Raw genomic sequence first — 21,769 nt, 5'->3', positions numbered from 1 at the left:
ATTTATTTCTGGTCGATGGTCCCCATCATCAAGGCGACTGCTGTATTGGACCGTGCCATAACGTAGTGAAATGCTTTGAGCGAGGTCTGTACTTTTAAAAAGACATAAAAGGCAGTAAAGGATGGGAAACTGGCTTGGAGATAATTACTTTGAACTTGGAGTCACCAGACGGCTGCAACAAGTAATGTTGAACCACACCAAACTGAGACTTGCATTTAATGAAAAGAAGATTTTGCCACCACCATCTTTCAGTTTCATAATATTTAGCAGCACCTATATCAATGTTTTTGGCATGACTCATTAAATGTGTGTATCACTATTCTTTTGCCTCCCTCAGCAGTGTTGCAAGTCAGAAAAAACTGTAATACAGAGTAAAAACATTTGAGTCAAATAATATTAGGTTCTCTGACAGGATCATTTATAATCCTCACCTCAGGAATATCATGTCAGATTACTTTCAAGGAAGATTTCCCTGATTGCTCTACGAACACTTTTAACCTCCATTAGCAAATTCACTTTTGTCAACTCATTTGAAACACCTGACAAGGAAAAAAGGAAGTTGTAAAAACATATTTAGCTGAGTTTTACATTGGAGGCTGTTGATACCGTTTGAAAACGACACCGTTTTCAACTAATAACGGAAACAAATTTATGCGTTTTGGCAGTTCATTTGCACGACAGCTATGTTTTGGGAACCTTAAAATGCAAACTTTTGAAAACGGGTTTCAAAGTGCAAGTTTTTGAAATGGATACCTTTATTGTCTCTGTGTAAACTACAAAAATGTGACTTTGTCAAAATGGTGACGTCATGCGCAGGCGTATTATGTGTTCAGTCTATAGGCATGCGCGAGTACTTAAAAACCAAAACAACAATGGCGGACTACAGGACTGTGTTTGTGTTGCTCAAGAAACTGGGTTTATTCATGCTTCTCCAGCAAGGTGATTATTTACTGCACCACTAGAGCAGAGATGCATTATTTACGTAACATCGTCAACTAATTGTAATTATGACATCGCCAACTACTGGCCAGGCATGCATAATACATGTTATGAGTTGAATATGAGTTTTTAGTTGTTTTAGTGGATCTGTGACAACGGGGGTCGCTTTCCCCACATTATCGTCTGTACACAAAACTTTACAAAAATGGCACTGGCACTGTTTTAAACGGCACTGGCACTGGAAGTCAATAAGGCTTTAGAAGAACAAATCAGTTGAACAATCATTTATATTCATTAAGTCTGTGTCCGCTTCCTTTCTTGTCGAAAAAATTTACATATAAGGGTCTGAAATTGTATACACTACTGTTGAGTAAGAGTTTGTTTCTGTTTTTGTTTTTTTCATAAGAAATTATTACATTCTGCATGGACACTATTATAGTAAATACAGATCAAAAGTAACAGAAAGTTATTTGAGACTTTCTATTCATCAAAGAATCCTGAAAAAAAACAATATTAAGAAGAACAACTGTTTTCAACATTGACAATGAGAAATATTTATTGAGCACCAAATCAGCATATTAGAATGATTTCTGAAGGATCATGTGACGTGACGTGAAGACTGGAGTAATGAAAAATCAACTTTACATCCCAGGAATGAATTGTATTTTAAAAATACAATTAATTCATTGAAATAGAAAGCCAGTTATTTCAAATTGTAATACTATTTCACAATATTACTGTTTATACTGTATTTATTTGCTCAAATAAATGCAGCCTTAATACAGTTATAATTATTCAAGCTCCATTGCAAATCAGGTTAATTGAAAACATTTACAGACTTTCAGCTGTTTGCAATGAACAAATCAAACAAAAGTCATTGAAATAGCTAAACACAACAAATGATTCAAGTGGTTTCCCCAAATTCAACTGAAAATAAAAACTTTTAATGACTTCTGCCATCTCAAAATGAATAGTATCCCTCACAAAAGCACAAATCTGCAAGGTCTCAAGCACAGCTCATGTAACTAATCAAGGGCTTCAGTGGTTACACTTCCTGGACGGGTAAAAAAAAAAAGGATGCTATCAATGGCTGCAACCAGATTTCTCAGAAGGCAAGTTCAGAAAAATCCTCGAGTGACTGCAAAAGACCTGCAGCAAAACTTGGTGGCAACAGAAACTGAGGTTTCAGCTTGCATAGTAAGGTGCAAACGCATGCTAGAACTCCAAGACGTACACCACTACTGACCCAAAAGCACAAGGAAGTCGGCTCCAATTTTCTCAAAATCAAATAAGCCACAGATGTTTAGGGATTCTGTTCTGTGGAGCGATGAAACAAAATTGGAACTTTTGGGCTCTATGGATCAGTGGTATGTCTGGAGAAAGAAGAATGAAGCATATGCTGAAAAGAACACTCTGCCTACAGTTAAGCATGTTGTGGCTCGGTGATGCTCAGGAGCTGCTTTACATCCTCTGGCACTATAAACCTGCAGCGTGTGGAAGGCAAGATGGATTCATTGAAGTATCAGGAAATGCTAGGAGAAAATGTCATGCTATCAGTGAGGAAGCTGAAGCTTGGACGTCATTGGACCTTCCAACAGGACAATGGTCCGAATCATACCTCCAATTCTACCAAGGCTTGGTTGCAGAAAAAGTCCTGTAAGATTCTACAATGGCATCATAGTCACCTGACTTAACCATAGAAGATCTATTGCAATTACTTTTGTCTGATTTGTTCATTGCAAATAGCTGAAAGTCACACAATTTTGCCAATAAACCTGATTTGCAATGGGGGTTGAATAATTTTGATTACAACTGTATTAAATATTCCTCTGATTAAATTATAAATTTGTTTTAGATACTTTAGAACTTATTTAATTTTGTGTTGTTTATAATATATACGGAGCCCCGGCCTAAAGGGACATGGTGAAGAAAAAAATTAGATGGGAGATAAAACATATTTGGCAATGCTTTTGCATTCTCTCGCAAATGTTTTGTGTTCCCCGAGAAACTTTGCGTTCGCACGCAGAATAATTGACTTTGAGGCATTTAATTTTTTTCCACCACTATTTCCTCTTAGGGGCTCAGTATATATCAGTATATTTCATTATACACAGTATGAATGGGTGCCTTTAAAAAGAGAAATGTAAGTATGAATGGGTCTTTATATACATGAAATTACTGTATATAAAGTAGCTGCATTTATATTTAACAACAGGGTTTGTTACAAGAGGATTGTTATATTTGGAGGTCCTTAGCATTAAAAAGTTTGAAAATCCCTGTTTTAACCTCAACCCACTGAAACGGACATTATAATGAATAGTATTTTCTCTTGAGAAATTGTGATATTCTGGAAGATCACGAACATTCATCATTGAACATATTTTGCGCAGTGGGTAGCCGCCTAGCCAAATGAAAAGTGGGGTGTTCCCGGGGTGCTGAGTGGCCCAGTTTACTCGCTTTCCATAATGATAGAGGAAACATTAGTCGAAACACACATCTTGTGTCATATTTTGTAATATTTGCTGTGATTTATTTATTTACCACCAGTTATTTAGTCTCTTCTCACTCCTCTGAGAAAGCACCTCTCGTTCGGAGAGTTATAAATGCTGACGGTGCATGTCAATAAAAACAGAAGGTACGCTTAATAACATTTAATTCAGCCCAGAGTGACAAAGAAACGACCACAAAGAACAAAACGGCTTATAAAATCATTAAACGATGAACGAAAGTGGAGCAAATCATGTTCATGTTTGAAATTCAGGAACATTCTTTTCATATTCAGATTAGGGGCACTGCACAGCCCTCTTAATTACTTACAGCCAGATTCTCTTTTCAAGCCCCATTACCACCAGGGGAATGAAAATCATAACGGGCCTGGAAGTAGAGTTTATCATCTCACTGCAACCTTGAGTAAGTGAGATGCACAGATAGATGTGACACTCGTAGGGCAAACCTCTACGTCGCATATACCGCGCACATCCATCTTTGCTAGCGCTGGTTGCACAAGTGAGTTGCATAGGCAAAAAAAGACAAAAGTTTTTGCAAGAATGTGGTGCATCATCCATGTTTTTTAGAAAGTAGGGCAACCTTGACATGTTCCCTACATTAAGGAGAGATCCTGTGGTTGTCCCACTGACACTCAGGGCAATTTCTTTCTATTTCATGTATGCAGAGTGGAACGAACATAATGAGACTCACTTGAGCTGCCACTAGCCACTATAGAGCGAGTCTCATGCTTTTTTCTTTTTGTTGTTTGGAGGATTCTCTGCATGCTTTTTGACTTCAAATCTCGCTTTTTCTTTGATGTATTTGCTGTTGCTTTTTCACATACATTTCTCTTTTTAAAGGCACTGATTTTTAAAGGTGCAGTTTATATATATATATATATATATATATATATATATATATATATATATATATACAAAATATATTCAGCTGCTATTGTGATGAATAGGAATGCTAATGTTATAGCTTTTTCTAGGTATTCCAGACCTCCTTGTAGTGAACCGTGAATGTGTAACTCAGTACACCTTGAAGTTATTGATTTAGTGTTTGTTAACAGACTTTGTTTTACTTCATTTAAAACTTATGTTTTATAAGTCATTGCTTGCATCAACTACAAAGTAATGCAACTTTGCAACTGCATACTATCATGAGGAATTAAAGCAATGTTTATTTTCGTAACGTTAATTAAAACTTATTGCTGCATTGTTATTAACAGTGCTGAGCATATCCGTTTGTATCCGGAGAGTAAACACATTGTTTTAGGAGAAGATTTGCACCTTGATGTTCTCGCTCCTGAGTCAACAGGAACAAGTCTCACCTCCCTTAAATTGATTTGACTGAACAGACAGAGCAACATGGTGAAAAAAAAAAAATATCAATTTATGCTGTCACACAAATTGAGAGACTAACTTGACTAAATTGCTATTCAGATTTAACTAAAACTTTATTTATAGAATCATAAGATATAAGTATATTCTATTGTAATTTAATGTTTTATTTATATATATTTTATATATTATTTATTACTTATCTATAATATAATGGTGCCATAACTACATCTTTCTCCATTAATGCCTGGTCAAAAGTAGTATTTTGATGTATTATTTATTTGATTTAAACTAAAATTGCAAACAATACATACACAGCATATATTTAATGGAATTTTTTTTTTTTTAATTGCTTTTGACAGTGGCTGTTATTATTGTTTTTCTTCTCTGTGAAAATGACTATTTTCCTGCTTTGTCAGAGCTCCGAATAGAAGGTCATGTTTAGTCACATGCCTTTTAGGCTCAGCCAATAGAAATGGCATTATGTAGAAGGCTTCTATGATTCTAACTGCGAGCGAAAGTTTTGTTTCATCAAAGCGCGCTGTTGGATTGTAATGCAGACGTGGTGGGACGGCATTTGCGTGTCGAATTGAAACGTTTAATTAGCCTGCACTGAGCAGTCCATGTTCGAAAATATGCAAGAACGCGCTTCCTTTAAACAGCTCACTGCACGTGTCTGAGAGTGAAAGAGAGAGATTCAGTATCGCTGATTTACTCACACTTTTTGTGAAATAGAAGTCTGAAGGGAAGATTTTAAATTATTATTATTATTTCCAGCATTATAATTGCAGAGCTTAAGCTAAAATGATGCACAATACTCACAATCCCAAGCAAAAATCCATGCCCTGAAAAGATTGATACTTGGCGCCCATGTATTGATAAACATCCCCGCGCAAAATATCCCAATACTATGCTGTATCGATTTTTTTTGCCCTCCACTATAAAACAGGTGACCTGTGAAGAACTGTAGAAGTCCCAAATCTCTGTCTAAGATACAGTTGTTAGAAAACCATTGCAATTGGTCCTACAAATCACAGTGATGCACTGACCGGATTGCAGACAGCGAGTCTTTCCCAAGGCTGGGAATTATGGCTAAAAAGGTTAGGCTAGGTCACAGAAAGTTCTCTCTTGGTCAGCTCTAAAACTGGGTCATGGTTTATTTCACCTCACTTGAGAATCTTCTCCCGGTAGATGCAATTAGGAGAAAAGCACTGTAGAAAGACTGAACTACTAGCTACTTCAGTAGAAGTTTCTGCACCATGCCCTTTGGCCATTATAAATAGCCATTACAACATTTCACCATGGTTAAGTGTTAGGCATGACGTGAGTCCAGTCAGATTTCAGAGTTGGAACTATCTGCTTAATATGTTCAATATAGCACGTTATTATAATATTCTTTTGAGATTATGGAGCATGAGGCTAGACAAAGTACTTGTGAAAAACTAGACAACCACAAAGCCCAAATAACAATCAAAACTCGGCTCTCATGTCATATAACTTTAAAAGGCCTTTATGGAAATGATTGGTAAAATAGAGCTTCCTTAAGCTCCTTAAGAGAAGAAAAGGAGCTTCCTTTCTCTCTTGTGTGAGGTGGCATATATAGAGCAGGTTTGACATGTCAGGGGTCCGTCTCGAAGGCATTTACTTTCTCCAAACGGCACTGCTGCGTTCCCCTGTGAAGCAATTTGCAGTGGTAGCTCATAAATTACTGAGCGTGCCAGGGATGTCACTTATTAGCGACGGGTCAGTCTCTGATTGAAAAGTCCAGATGTGAAATGTAAAAGGTCGGTTTGTCTTATTTTTTTACCGTTCAGAGACACCACTCTGAATGCAATGATTCCCATCTGTCTTTTTTCAGCATGTCTAACTGGAGATCCTGCGGTGCTATTTAGGAGGTATTCACTCCTTCACAGTGCAATTACTCTGTATTGTCCTATTGTAAAAACATTTACTGGTAGGATCTATCTTTCTGGAAAATATAAGGAAAATGATGAAAACATGTTTACCAGCTAAATACCTTGATGCGCAACAACAACAACAACAAAAATGTCACAACAGGGGATGTGATTGGATAACTGAACTAACCAGTGGACCAATTTCATTGTACAGCATCTTAAATGTCAGTTTGGTCATTCCAAAATGCCTGAGCCAAAGTCTATCATCAAAATGGTTGGGTTTAATTACCTCCCAGAGCTGTCGCAAATATTTTCATTCACAAACACCATCCGCTTCCGCACACAAGATAACATGACAAAAACATAAAAAAGAGCCAAAGTGGCTTCTCCGATTGCAGCAACTTTCATTTTTATTAAAGATATTTTGCACCAATTTCCCACAAACTAAAGATTTTTGGATGCTTTATTTGCAAATGTTTTATGCTATATTCCAAAGTTAAATTTGCAACTGTGGAAGGAAACATAGATATTGTTATTCTTCTCGTTATTTCCCTATAGTGAATTGGAAGTCTTAAAAAAAAACGTACATCAGTGTAGCAAAATAGGACCACTTATATGGTTATTGTATTGCTGTCAGTGTAACCTGTTCAGTTCACTTTTGACTAGGACAAGTGAAGCGTCCTTTCACTATGCATTCACTTCTTCAATAACATCAAAGAAATGGCTAGAGACAGTAAGCTTTTGGGCTGTTTTATCAAGGAAGACACATACTCACTCTCATGCACTCAAACATAAAAAGACAGGCAGGAACTCAGAATGTGAATTGCTGTGTGGTATCCACACAGTCCAGTGCATCTCCTACAATATCTCCCTGGCAGCAGGTAAGATGAAAGCAGTGTCTCTAGCAATAAATTTGAACCATGCTCAGACTTTATATGTGATGGCAGGCTGCTAAAGGCCAGCGGTTCTCAAACTGGACATGACACATGGATATTACAATTTACAAATGTCTGTCCATGTACAAATTACAGTATACTTTATTTAAATTGGCATTTTTATTTTTCCATGTTTTATTTCAAATTTCTGATAAATATACCATTTGATTTATACACTCACCTAAAGGATTATTAGGGACACCTGTTCAATTTCTCATTAATGCAATTATCTAATCAACCAATCACATGGCAGTTGCTTCAATGCATTTAGGGGTGTGGTCCTGGTCAAGACAATCTCCTGAACTCCAAACTGAATGTCAGAATGGGAAAGAAAGGTGATTTAAGCAATTTTGAGCGTGGCATGGTTGTTGGTGCCAGACGGGCCGGTCTGAGTATTTCACAATCTGCTCAGTTACTGGGATTTTCACGCACAACCATTTCTAGGGTTTACAAAGAATGGTGTGAAAAGGGAAAAACATCCAGTATGTGGCAGTGCTGTGGGCGAAAATGCCTTGTTGATGCTAGAGGTCAGAGGAGAATGGGCCGACTGATTCAAGCTGATAGAAGAGCAACTTTGACTGAAATAACCACTCGTTACAACCGAGGTATGCAGCAAAGCATTTGTGAAGCCACAACACGCACAACCTTGAGGCGGATGGGCTACAACAGCAGAAGACCCCACCAGGTACCACTCATCTCCACTACAAATAGGAAAAAGAGGCTACAATTTACATTTACATTTAGTCATTTAGCAGACGCTTTTATCCAAAGCGACTTACAAATTAGGACTAATTTAAGTGAGTCATCATAAAGAGGCAAAAAACAACAACAACACATGAAGTGCTCAAAATACGAAGTTCAGGTATTATTCAGAGTAGCATAAGCCTGATAAGTGATGTTTCAAAGGGAAAAACATCGGTTATTTTTTTTATTTTTTTTTATGAGGTTAAGTGCTCACGGAAGAGATGGGTTTTTAGCTGTCTTTTGAATGTTGTCAGGGATTCTGCATTCCGGATGAGGGTGGGGAGAGCGTTCCACCAGCATGGAACTGTGAATGAGAATGTTCTGGAAAGTGATTTTGTGGTTTTCTGTGATGGAACCACGAGACGTCGCTCGTTGACCGATCGTAGGTGTCTGCACGATTTTGCACGAGCTCACCAAAATTGGACAGTTGAAAACTGGAAAAATGTTGCCTGGTCTGATGAGTCTCGATTTCTGTTGAGACATTCAGATGGTAGAGTCAGAATTTGGCGTAAACAGAATGAGAACATGGATCCATCATGCCTTGTTACCACTGTGCAGGCTGGTGGTGGTGGTGTAATGGTGTGGGGGATGTTTTCTTGGCACACTTTAGGCCCCTTAGTGCCAATTGGGCATCGTTTAAATGCCACGGCCTACCTGAGCATTGTTTCTGACCATGTCCATCCCTTTATGACCACCATGTACCCATCCTCTGATGGCTACTTCCAGCAGGATAATGCACCATGTCACAAAGCTCGAATCATTTCAAATTGGTTTCTTGAACATGACAATGAGTTCACTGTACTAAAATGCACTGCCCCCACAGTCACCAGATCCCAACCCAATAGAGCATCTTTGGGATGTGGTGGAACGGGAGCTTCATGCCCTGGATGTGCATCCCACAAATCTCCATCAACTGCAAGATGCTATCCTATCAATATGGGCCAACATTTCTAAAGAATGCTTTCAGCACCTTGTTGAATCAATGCCACGTAGAATTAAGGCAGTTCTGAAGGCGAAAGGGGGTCAAACACAGTATTAGTATGGTGTTCCTAATAATCCTTTAGGTGAGTGTATACAATTATACAATGTGTCTTAGACTTTAATACTTTGCACTACATTGCAATGATTTGAATGGGAATCTTAATGCACCACAATTGTGTTCTGTATGCACATAAAACAAGCAAAAACTGATGTGATTGACAAAAAAAAAGTATTACAAAAAAATAAAAAGATTAAAGCAGAACAACAGTATTCTACTTTGGCAATAATAAGAAATGTTTTTTGAGCAGCAAATCAGCATATCAGAATGATTTCTGAAGGATCATGTGACTGAAGACTGGAGTAATGATGCTGAAAATTCAGCTTTCACCACGGGAATAAATATATATATAAAAATTGTTTTTAAATAGATTTAAAACAGATTAAAACTGTTCTTTTAAATTGTAATACTATTTCACAATATTACAGTTTTTACTGTATTTTTGATCAAAAACATTAAAAAGAAGCTTACAGATCAAAAACCTTTGAGTAATGTATATTTATTATGTGTTTTAGACCCTAATGCATAGACTAAATTCTTACTTCGGCAACGCAATTCATTTGAATAGATCTCAAGATGTCCATGTGACACAGTTGTGTTCCGCATGCCTATAAAAACCAGCTAAAATCTGATGTGATCGCCAAAAGGATAATATTCCACTTACTCTCAAAATAAGCATCTACAGTATATGCTCAATTTAATTTCAATTGCTTTTAGAAGGCAGAATTTCAATAAACTACACGGCCCCAAATTATGAAATATATTTAGTGATTATGGGTTTGAATTAAAGAAATTTCAGCCAAAATTGCATATTAACATTAATGCAGGTATTGCAATTCTTTCTATTTGGCCACACTAGGACGGATTAGTGTTTTACACATTCATTTTAAGAACAGTAATATTGTTTTTTTCAAATTGTCTCTCATACAGTCCATAAGCTTTTCCTTTCAAGTTGAACAATGCTGGACAAAATTAGAGGGAACGTTATTGTTACTATTGTTAACACCAATGATCTGAAAGTTTGAGAACCACTGCTTTAAAAGTAGTACACGTATAAAGCTGATGCTCAAAGTCATATCTGGAGCTGTATGATATACTGTGACATTTATACAAGGATGCATCTTGTCACATTAGGCAAAGAAAAGGTCAGTCTTTTTTTTTTACTTTTTAACTGAGGCCCTTTTTCTCAGTAGAGAATGATTGTGTCAAGAGTCTGTTTGCCAAGCGACACGTAGGGGAGATTGATGACAGGACACGTGACTCTGTGTAGGTGCTATACTGAGTGTAAATGAGCTACAGGAGAAAAAAGGGATGGTAAAATGGCACTTTAAAAAAGTTAATGCACTATTTGGAGTACAGAGGGACAATGTAGTAATGATCATTGCAAGCCTTAAAAAAAGGCTTACCCTAGATGTTTATCTCTACCCTAGTGAAAAAAACCTACATCAAAATGTATTTAAAATACATTTATTTCATTCTAAGTATACTACAAGTCCATTAACATTTTTACTGACACATTGCCTGAGACTTACAGATAAAAAAAAAAAATAATAATTTGGAGTACTTCTTTATTGTACAATGCACATTTCTTAATATTGAGCCTTAAAATGTGTTTAAAATCACTATTAGTAAGGATAGTATGATATCTGTCTAATATCAGTCTTTAAATGCAAGATATTTAAAGTATATTTGCAATAGTTCCACTATAGCACAATCAAATATACTAAAGTATTTAGTTACCTCAGCACTATTTCCAGATAACTAAAGTACATTAAGTACAAAATTAGTATTAATTTAAGTATACCAAAAGTACAAGTGCAGGGTATTTATATTAAGTACATAATATGTAAATGTATTTGTAGTATACTTAGCATAAAATAAATGTATTTCAAATATATTTAGTTTTTAAAAAATCACTAGGGCTATGATTTTTTTCTTTTCGTCATTAATTGTGGATCAAATTGTGACAATAGTATGGCTTCAGAAGACTTGGCATAATACACTACTGTTCAAAAGTTTGGGGTCAGTAAGATTTAGTCAAATGTTTTTGAAAATCTCTTATGCTCACTTTTTTAAATTCTTTGATAAAAAAAGAACACTATTAATTTGAAATGGAAATCATTTGTAACATTATACATGTCTTTACTGTCACTTTTGATCAATTTTAATCCATCCTTGCTGAATAAAAAGACTCATTTCTTAAAAATCTTGTTTCTCTATCTTGTTGATAAATCTTGATGTTATATGGCACTATTTAGACATTTATGAGTTGACTATTCAAAATAAAAAGCGTCCATTGCCTCCCAATGGCAATTTGTACAACTCTGTAAACCCAATGGCGAACAATAAAAAGAGTCCCGGCTGGCTATTAAAATGTAGAACTTCGGTCAAAAGCGTTACAAAATCACCCACTGACCAAAGCCTGTTCATCTCCACCCACCTCCAGCTGTCATTTTTAGTAACAGGCCAGATAGGCGATAAACATCACAGCGAAGTGAAATAATGTGCCGAATCAACACCCTGCAATATAGTCTGTGTAAAAGTCACTTTCATCCTCAACCTTCAGAATCATATAACACTCCTGAGCCAGTCATTCATCTGCAAGCTTCAGCAGTATCAGGAAGTTCATTGTGTAACGCTCGGTGTCCCACCGGAATTTGTGGTAATTACATGAAACGAATATCTTAATTGTATGAACGTGTCTGATAGCTGTATATTTGTCCTGGGTGTAGTTTATATTCCTGGAACTCTTGACACTCTCTCTCTTTCTCCCGTCTTTCCCTGTAGATAATGAAATCGAGCTTTGCGGTATCCTTGCCATATCCTTTCTATTTCCGTTGGTGTTTTTTTTCGCTGGGGAACTTGGGAGTATTGATATGCGAACAGTCATGGCTCAAGTGATACCCTGCGGAGGACAGTTCTTTGCATACATGTCCCTTCAGGTTATAATCTGTTATGTTAATATTACTTTTATGTGCTTTTATACCTTGCCTTTGTAGCAAACACACACACACACACACAAAAGAATTAGCCAGCCATCTGCTTGCTTCCACACGTTTGGGAGATTGCAAGTGTCCTCATATGTCTGCAGGAAAGGGTACAGAACCCATCAGAAAAGGTCACAATTACAGTGGAAGAAAGTTTTAAAAAAAAGAGACAAATTCCCTCATGCCAGCTCTTTTCCTGCTATGAGGATTGAAAAGTACTAAAGAGAAATCTGTTTCTGACTGTGAGAGTTTGTTGCTAATGATGGTTGGAATTGAAAGACAATGAGGAAACCAGACAGCCTTGTAACTTCTTTTCAAGAGAATAAACCATGGAAAGGTAGTTTCAGCATCTTGTGGGATGTGAGCAAAGTTATGACTTCTTTCAAATACATGCCTATTAGTATATTTATATTAGATAACACTAAAATGAGTGAGTAACATAGGCAATTAACAGATCAGTATAAATACATTTAATTTAAAATGTAGATTACATTTGAAACAAAATATAGACTAGCCTATATGAATATACAGTGACCCCAAAATTATTTGGTCATTTTAGGATACTTAAGTCAGACCTAATGTCTGAATGTTATTACAAATGATGATAAACATTCTCTTTTTTTCACACACAACTAACTTTTGCAGGTAGGGGAGAACCGGGGCGAAAGTAACGCGGGACGAAAGTAACAAAGCGATTTTCTCAGAGCCCTGACTATATTAGCATTTCAAGCTATGACAGCACGTTCAGTACGCAACCCTTGACGGAGCTGCCAGATATCACGTGATTTCGTCATCGTTTCCCGCGGTTATGTCCAGTAAGCAGTTTTCGAGTTCGATAAGTAAATTACTGAAGCGGTACTTTTTTTTCTAATTACAAGATGTGTTTTTCGTTTCATGTCAAACAGTAATGATCAATCTACATGTTATTAAGTGCTGTAACACATCCTGAAGTTTGCCTTGTTAGAGTTTTTCAGTATAAAAGTAAATCGGGTTTAAACGTCAGGAGTTCCTGTCGGGACGAAAGTAACACTTGTTACTTTTGTCCCGCTATAGTGAAAACAAGTGATTCTTTTGTCGCGCTGCTAATGTGGTGACTTTCTCTGTGTTGCAGCATTTATTAAAACATGTTTATGTCATATTATACCAACAGAACATGGCAAGAGTGAGGGTCAGTAAGACAGATAGAGGTCTGATTCAGCCAGATGTTTAAGAGAGGGCGTTCACATTTAAATCAGCTGATTTCTGTGTCACCATTCCATTTACCTTAGTCACATTTAGGTTTTAGCCATACCTTATAGCTTTTCCACCTCCACCTATGTATTTTCAGGGTTTCCATCCTGATGTTTTAATGCAGATTTTAAATTTATGCATAAAAACTTGATGGAAACATGACTATTGTTACATTATGTTGAGAATTTATATTATGGTAATTTAATTAAATTTTCTAATTGTTTATGTTGAAAACACATTTTATAAAATAGATTGACATTGCCAATAAAAAAAATATTCTAAACAATTCAAGTTTGTACTGTTGGGTTATTTGAAACATTGATGAAACTGAAATTTAAAATGAAAATGTAAATTAACAATTTTTTGCAAATATAAAGGCCAAAATATGTTTGCAGTTGCATGTTAACAAGGTCATATACTCAGGTATATTTAGACTAATAAAAAAACAAAAAAAACAAGAGTAACACAAACAATCTAGCTTGTATATTGTTGTGTTACTTTTGACCCACCTGTGTGTTACTTTCGTCCCAACTGACGGGGTCGAAAGTAACATGAGCAGTCTTAAGTTCAAAGTGAAATTATACTGAAGTCCTTCTACATTTTTACAAAATACCACCTGGTATTGATAGACCACACTTGTGAGTGACTGACCATAGCAAAAATATACCTCTGTCTAAACCATCATCTTTTCAAATTATGTTTTTCTGAAAAATGGTACTTTCGCCCCTGCTCTCCCCTACTTTTAACCAATGGTCCTAAGGTGATCTTTAGTGGATGTCTAAAGTCAGTTCACACAAGTAAAATGTTTTGCTTGAAAGTGTGTTTGTGCTATTTTTTCTTTAAAATAATTTTGTTATAAAGGTCAAAGACATATATTGTATTTAAATATTGTCACCCAGTAAAATTATTATGAGTTATATACTACTACTACTACTAATAATCTATATTTTTCATATACACATTTGAAAGTTTTGGGTTGGTAATATTTTTTAAATGTTTTTTAAGAAGTATCTTATTGCTTACCAAGGCTGCATTTATTTGATCAAAATTATATTTTAAATGTATACTAAAGTCACATGATCCTTCAGAAATAATGATATGCTGATTTGGTGCCCAAAACATATTTCTTATTATTATCAATATTTTTTTTTCTTTGATGAATAGAAAGTTGTTCACCCAAAAATGAAAATTATGTCTGTAATTACTCACCCTCATGTTATTCCAACCCTGTAAGAGTTTCGTTCATCTTCGGAACACAAATTAAGATATTTTTGATGAAATCTGAGAGCTGTCTCACTCCTTCATAGGCTTCAAGGTAATTTCATTCTGCCAGCCTAGAAAAGTTAAAAACATCTTTAGTCCAAGTGACTACAGTGGCTCAACCTTAAGTTTATCAAGCGACGAGAATACTTTTTGTGCGCAAAAAAACCCTAAAAAAATAACGACTTCTGTGTGCGGGCCTCTGACGTGAGTTTACGAGAGCGCAACGACGCATGCGTGAGAACTGAGAAGATTGGGGTTGGAACATGAGGGTGAGTAATTACTGTCAGAATTGTCATTTCTGGGTGAACTAACCCTTTAAGCAAACAGATTTTTTTCAACATTTTTTTTTTTGTAAAATTATAAATGTCTTTATTGTTACTTTATCAATTTAATCCTCTTTGATTGATAAAAGGTTTGTTTTGTTTTTTAAGAAAAAAATCTTCAAACCTCAAACAGTATAGTAATCTGATCAAACATCTGATCTAATAAAATGTTCACATCTCTAAGGAATTATTACACCTTTAGCAACTGCAGAAAATTGTATGGGGGTGTTTGCCAAATTAAGAGCCTCTTAATTTTTTATTAGTCTATAGCCTAAATTTCAACGTTGATTTAGAAGGGTTTTTGTTAACCCTTTTCAACCATTTAGCATTAAACGTTATTTCAATGTTGTTTCAACGTTGAAACGACAGCTGACATTATTTCAACCATATTTCAACGTTGAAGGTCGGTCATGTGCCGGCTGGGTGGGCAAAGTTTATATGTATTTAAGGAGGAGCCACTAATGTACACAGATATTATACAGCTTAACCTGCTATGGCTATGACTGAAATAAACCTCTTTTCAGAAAGATATTTTGTTGCAAAACATTGACCTCGTGCCATATTTTGACCCAAAAAAAAAAAAAAAAAAAAAAACGGGTGGTTAAGACTAGCAAAACATCTCGACAGCACAGGTAGTTCATTTAGCATGGATTCGGACAAATGAATCCTTTCCCAAATACAATGTAGCTGAAAATATCATGTGTGAAGCAGGGGAGGGGTTTCGTTCAGTTAAGAATAGCTTCCATGCGCTTTGAGAGGAGACAGGCAACAGTTCGGACAGCAGACCTCACTGTGTCTCCAGCAGACCACATCTCTCCCCACTGTCTCCGCTCACTGCCTTTACTGGAACCGAGCTTGAGGTAAGGTAAGACGACCCGCTTTCATCGGTGCAATGTGTTTATCCAGAGATCAATTATATGATCTGTACATCTAAATATTTGAAAAATGCGTCTATCTGATTGGTTATGTTGTATGGTGCGGGAATACGGGGACGCGCCAAAGCACGCCAGGCGTCTTGTGCATTTGTATTAGTTCTCCTGCGAATCACTTACCTGAAGGACACTTATGTTCCTCACGTTACTCTATAGCATTACATATCGTTGATTTAAGGATCTTGTGATTATGAATCATGCATGGCTGAGTTTTTCCTAAGTTTTGTTAGATATGGCATTCTAAAATAACGTGACAGTGCTGTGCGCGCGTGTCTCCGACATGGGATGCGTCACACACGGCGCATTCTTGCAGCAAGACGGCGCGCAACGTTCACAAGACGGGGTTTTAAAAGTTGAACTGTTTTTACAGTTCTACTGTCTTAAAGGGACATAGCACCCCAAAATTAGATTTCTATTGTCGTTTACTCAATCTCGCGTCGTTCCAAACCAGTATTACTTTAATTGGAACACGCGCTGAATTGCATCCTCATTCTACCCACTTTCACAGTATGGTAAAAAAAGGAATGGTGAACTAGCTCCTGAAAAACGGGAATAGCGCGAGACGCGACACACCTGCCAGAGACGTCTGGCTATATGATTAAAAATAGAGCAGGTGGAACACGTCCTGTGTGAACCCCAATATCTTATTTTGGAATATAATGTTCTGCTTTATGAGATCAGGTGGGTTGTTACACTTTGCTATTGAATGTTAGGGTGATTGCAGTGGTTACTTGTAACTCTGACCATAGAGTAACACATCTGTAGCTTGCGTCTATGTAAACATAATCTAAGAACATCACAGATGTGTATGTGTGATCATATTACAAAAGGTTTGTATTCACTGTCCCATTGTGTGAAATCATCATTTGATGTATTGTATGTATTGAAAAGTGCTACAACTCTCCCCATCAGTTCCTAGTTATGTGAAACGCTTGGATGTTTTGTATCAAATTAAATAAGAGAACCTGCTGATTCGGATGATACCACCTGTGTTATCCATTAATATGATAAATAAATAAATAAGCCAGATGTGATTTTATGCTTCTAAAAACTACCCTTCATAGAGCACTTCCTGGTCTCCCTTAAAATGTTAGCTCTGAATACTTCTGAGAGAATACTTGAGATTCCCAGGAGTATAAATACCAGAAGCTGAATAAATAATGAATAGGACAAGGGAGTGTGCGCACTTGCTTTTTCTGTATGTCTGATGTCATTCTGTATGGTAGATTATTGAAGTACAGCAGCTTCCCTTGCCATGTCTCCAGATGGTGTTGAGTGTATAACCTTCTGCTAACATCTGCTAATAAAGCAACTTTCCAGAAAGATAACTCTTAACGTATCAGCCTCCCCCTACCAACGCACACGCTTACCAAAGCTGTGATTTTAAACTGAGCATGCACTACACTGGGTTCCTTCTGTTGACTATTAGTACTGATATAGTGAACTGATCCTTAATGCCAACAAAGTATGACTCTATAGTCATGCATACGACATGCTTGAAAATATACAGTGAAATCGTGATGCACTGAAAATCGAACACCTATTCCAAGGTTGTAGGTTTATACTTTATTCATATTACAATAGCAGTGATCTTTTTTAAATTTGAAATAATGTTTTTATTTATTTTTATGGCATGGAAAACTTGTAAAATACGAGAATTTAAAAACAAATTGTAATTTCCGATCATTAGAGTACAGTGATTTCTGAGGTGAATATACATTTCTCTAGTTATGCTCAGCTTTAAAATATTTTATTAGAAATTGCTTGAGTGTCTTTTTGACTTGGTGATTGTTATCCAATAGCCTGTTCAGTGACATGAGTGGAAAAGGAAAGTTATTTTAGAAGAAAATGAGTAGGGTTAATTTTGCTATCATGCTGAATTTAAAAGTCCTATAGGACTTTTATCTATGACAATGAAAGTCCAAGGACAATATCTATAACAATAACTATGACTATAAAGTTTTAATAATCTTCCTATATGAGAATAGCAAAGTCCACACCACAAGTAATAAAAACAACAGAGGAACGATATCTTTTGATTCACTTTCAGAACAATTTTTTGTTTCCAGCTGATGAATGATAAAAATATAATCAAAAACAAAATATCATTAAAAACACTCATTCAATCAGCACCACCCAACATTAAAGAGCTGGAGCGTTTAAAGCTGCAGACGACATAACTGCAGCGTGCCAGACTGTTATTGTTCATTGTTGTGGAGGATAATTTAGTTATCTTTAAAGCTGATGTTCTTGGTGTGAACGGTCTGTGAATGAATGACTGGTCTGGAAAGGTCGTAGAAGTTCATTGGTTAAAAGTGTTTTTATAATAATTTCGGCAAATGAAAATATTTGTCCGAAGAGAACTAAATAGTTTCATGAAGCAAAGTAGTTTTGCATGGCTGAAATCTTTGACTAAAAGAGTGACATTTAATTAGCGCTTCTCTGATGATGCATTTTGACCGTTTCAGTGTATATTTCATGCTCAAAATGGAGATACAGTAAACTACAACAGGTAGTTAATTAATAAGCCTGTCAGCAGTGTGGACGCACTTCACTGTGACCAAAAATGAAGCTTGTTATGTAAAATTGTTCGTCTGAAATATTGGTAGGCGACTTGCTGCCATAGACTGGTTTCATTTATCACCTGAGAACCCTACACAGAATAAAGAGTTGAATTACCAAAATTGAATTACCAAAACTTTATTTTGATTTTGCCTTCTCTGTAACAAAAAAGAAGAAAAAAAGAAGTGTTGCATCAATAGTTTTTCTACTTATCTTTTTTTTTTTCTGTGTAGATTACAAGCCACTCCAGTTGTGGCATTGACTTATCAGGTCTTAGTCTCCACTCTCCAGCAATGTGATAGTCATCTTAGACCGCATTCACATTACATGGTTCAAGTGACCCAATTCCGATTTTTTTTCCCCTTCCTATGTGGCACTGATTGGATATGACCCACAAACGTGTAAACAGCAAAAAAGCACATTGATTCCGATATTCTTAGATTGGTCTCAGTCCTCATTCATATGTGGAAATAAATCTGATATGATTCGGATACATGCAATTGTGTCTGCCATTTAAGCAAAATGTTCCCGTCAATGTGTCATATCATACGTCATTGGAAAAAGGCGAATGACGTCAACTCAGGTGGACACCAACCGCGATCACATTACTCTTTTCAATGGCGCAATGGAGAACCTAATGTTTTGCTGGCCTTTAAAGATGGTGCGGAAGATGGCTTGCATTATCATTTTGTCTTCATTCATTGCAAACCGCTCCATTTTTACATCCTTTTCAGCCTAAGCTTTTCCAGGTCAGAACCTGGGTTGTTTCGCCAAGTATATAGTGTAAATACAGATATCGGACATGGGTCACTTTTAAAATATGTAACACAGTCGTCAAAAAAATTGGATATAGTCAACAAATCGGAATTGGGCATCAAGACCTGCAGTGTAAATGCGGCCTTAGTGATAGATGACACATGCACACAATGTTATGTAGGATCCTTAAATGTTAAAATGGAGGAGTCAGTGATTGTGTTTAATACACTGTTTACAATCAGCCAGATGTAGAAGATGTCTTGAATATATTAACCCTTTAAAGCCTACTGTATTTGATTCACACATTTCTAAGGCCTCTAAATTATCAACATCAAAAACCTGTTGTACAAAATCTACTAAATGCTTTCTATTTTTTTATAATTCTAAAAACATCTCCCTTCAGGTTGTGGTTTGCTGTAAAATCTTTAATGATTTTTATAAAGTATGCATAAGAATAACTTTTACATTTTTTGAAATATTTCAAGATGAATATTTCAACACTTAGTGGACTGAAGCAACTTAGGTTTTATTTAATTATGCATACATAATTAAATTATGCATACATATCTCAATCATCAATATATGGCATTGCATTATATTTACAATAAAACTACAGAACTTTGATTTTAAAAAAGCATTTGAATATCAGCTAAAACATTATTCGAAGATATAGAGTTTCAATTGAAATATACATTATGCATTTAAATAAGTAGTCTGCTATAATGTTATACAGATCTGATTCATATTAAAAGCTATCAGAATTTCACCTTACTTTTTGGGCATTTAAATATCAGCAACTGCACCAAATTTAATCTTTTTGCTCGCTTTTGTCCTCTGAATAAATTTGATTTGAGGCTTTTTTTCTTTTCTTCTGGAGTATGAGCTCCATATTCTCACTATATCATACCATATGAGCCATAAAAGCCTGATGTATTAAAAATAACAAACATATTTATTTGTTGTATTTTTATTTATTTTATATTTTGTCTTAAGGTTAAATGGTTAAAGTATGACTATTATTTCATGTCAGGTGTTACAAGGTTAAGATAGAAAATGATGTATTAGATCCAGCATGTGTGTAGTCGTGGACCCAGATATGCATGTTATGTGACATTTAGCAAGCATTTCCCATGGGCACTGATATGATATGCTTAAAGAGAACGTTTGAAGGTAGTTGAGAGGGCATTTGGCTAGTTTTGCAGGAGATGTGCTTCTGCTGTCTCAAAAGCCAAAATATTCAAATACATCTCTGAAAACACAAGGTATTATTGCTTGGTAAACAAGCTCAACATGATGATGAAAGACCTTAATACGAAGCACTTTCTTCAAAGAAAGGTGTTTCTATTTCTGCTACAAAGATTGGCACTCTCCAAAGTGTTTCCCAAGGTGAGTTCTGAAGAGGGAAATGCTTGTTGAGACAAATAGTTTTTCCAGTAGAGTTATGGAGAGGATGCATGTGGTGTCAACACCTTGGTTTGATTAGTTTTGAACCTGTAATTTGCTTTTCTCAGCAACTTTTTTTTTCAACCCCCCCTACACACACACACATATACACATTTCAGTCACATGCTCAGATTTAATGCTTCTTGGCAGTATGCGCAAGGTTCATGAATAAATCAAAGCCGTCACTGTCAATGCTTAGAGCAAGAGGGAATGGAATTATCATGTTCCGTACAGTTTTCATCCAAAAAGTACTTTCATCATTCTCCTCTTCCCTCCATGCTAAAAATATTGCGAGCGGTTAATGCCACAGTACGTTAGAGAAACATAGCTTATTGGCAGCTTTATAAATATTAACCTGTGTCATATTTTTATTCATCCAAATAATAGTATTCATTATCCATTAATAATCCAGGCCTTACGGTGAACCGAACACTAACAGCAACTTTTTTGAGTTGTCACACAATTTCTTTCCTTTGAGAAGGCTTTCGAATTGTCCTCTGCTAGTGGTATATTTTCAACTGTTCATCCTTTGAGATTACTGTGGTATCATCCTTTTCTGAAAAGGAAGGTTTGATTTATGGTCTTGAGGAAGAAAAGGAACTGGATAAAGGCTTGCCATTGTTCTTCCTAAACAATAGTACTACAATAGGACAGGTTTTACATTGCATTTTTAAATGGTTGCAAAATCTTCCCTGATATCTGGGAGTGTAATGCAGAACAAAACTATTTAATTGGAATTATCGTGCGTAGAAATGGTCTAGTAAATTAGTATGGAACCAGTGAAGTATGGGGAAAGAACCATGGCACCATAATCAAGTTTACAGCTGCGGGCTCAAGTGGATTTACTGTTCCAAAATGCTTTTGAGGTCTTGCAACAGATTTGGTTTT

The 21,769-nt window shown here is 36.0% G+C and overlaps 1 protein-coding gene and 1 long non-coding RNA gene across 3 annotated transcripts in view; one reads left to right on the top strand and one right to left on the bottom strand.

Annotated features, from left to right (window-relative positions):
• Positions 1-18,433, bottom strand: part of LOC309514064 — a 35,602-nt gene extending 17,169 nt beyond the window's left edge. The window contains exons 1-2 of the long non-coding RNA XR_014211594.1: positions 16,241-18,433; positions 14,812-14,936 (exon numbers count right to left, since the gene is read on the bottom strand). This is a non-coding gene — a long non-coding RNA (uncharacterized lncRNA). The remainder of the gene's footprint in view (positions 1-14,811; positions 14,937-16,240) is intronic.
• The window catches only part of cntn6 (contactin 6), an 87,525-nt gene continuing 81,630 nt past the window's right edge, over positions 15,875-21,769 (top strand). Inside the window, exon 1 of one of the 2 annotated variants that reach the window (XM_082190173.1) lies at positions 15,875-16,053. The gene's annotated coding sequence lies outside the window, so the exon portion shown is untranslated. The remainder of the gene's footprint in view (positions 16,054-21,769) is intronic. The other variant, XM_082190172.1, reaches the window with a different exon arrangement.

Source organism: Leuciscus leuciscus (assembly GCF_965113295.1).
Source record: "Leuciscus leuciscus genome assembly, chromosome: 14".
NCBI classification, from domain to species: Eukaryota; Metazoa; Chordata; class Actinopteri; order Cypriniformes; family Leuciscidae; genus Leuciscus; species Leuciscus leuciscus.
Note: the sequence above shows the minus strand (reverse complement) of the source record. Positions and strands in the feature narration are given on the sequence as shown.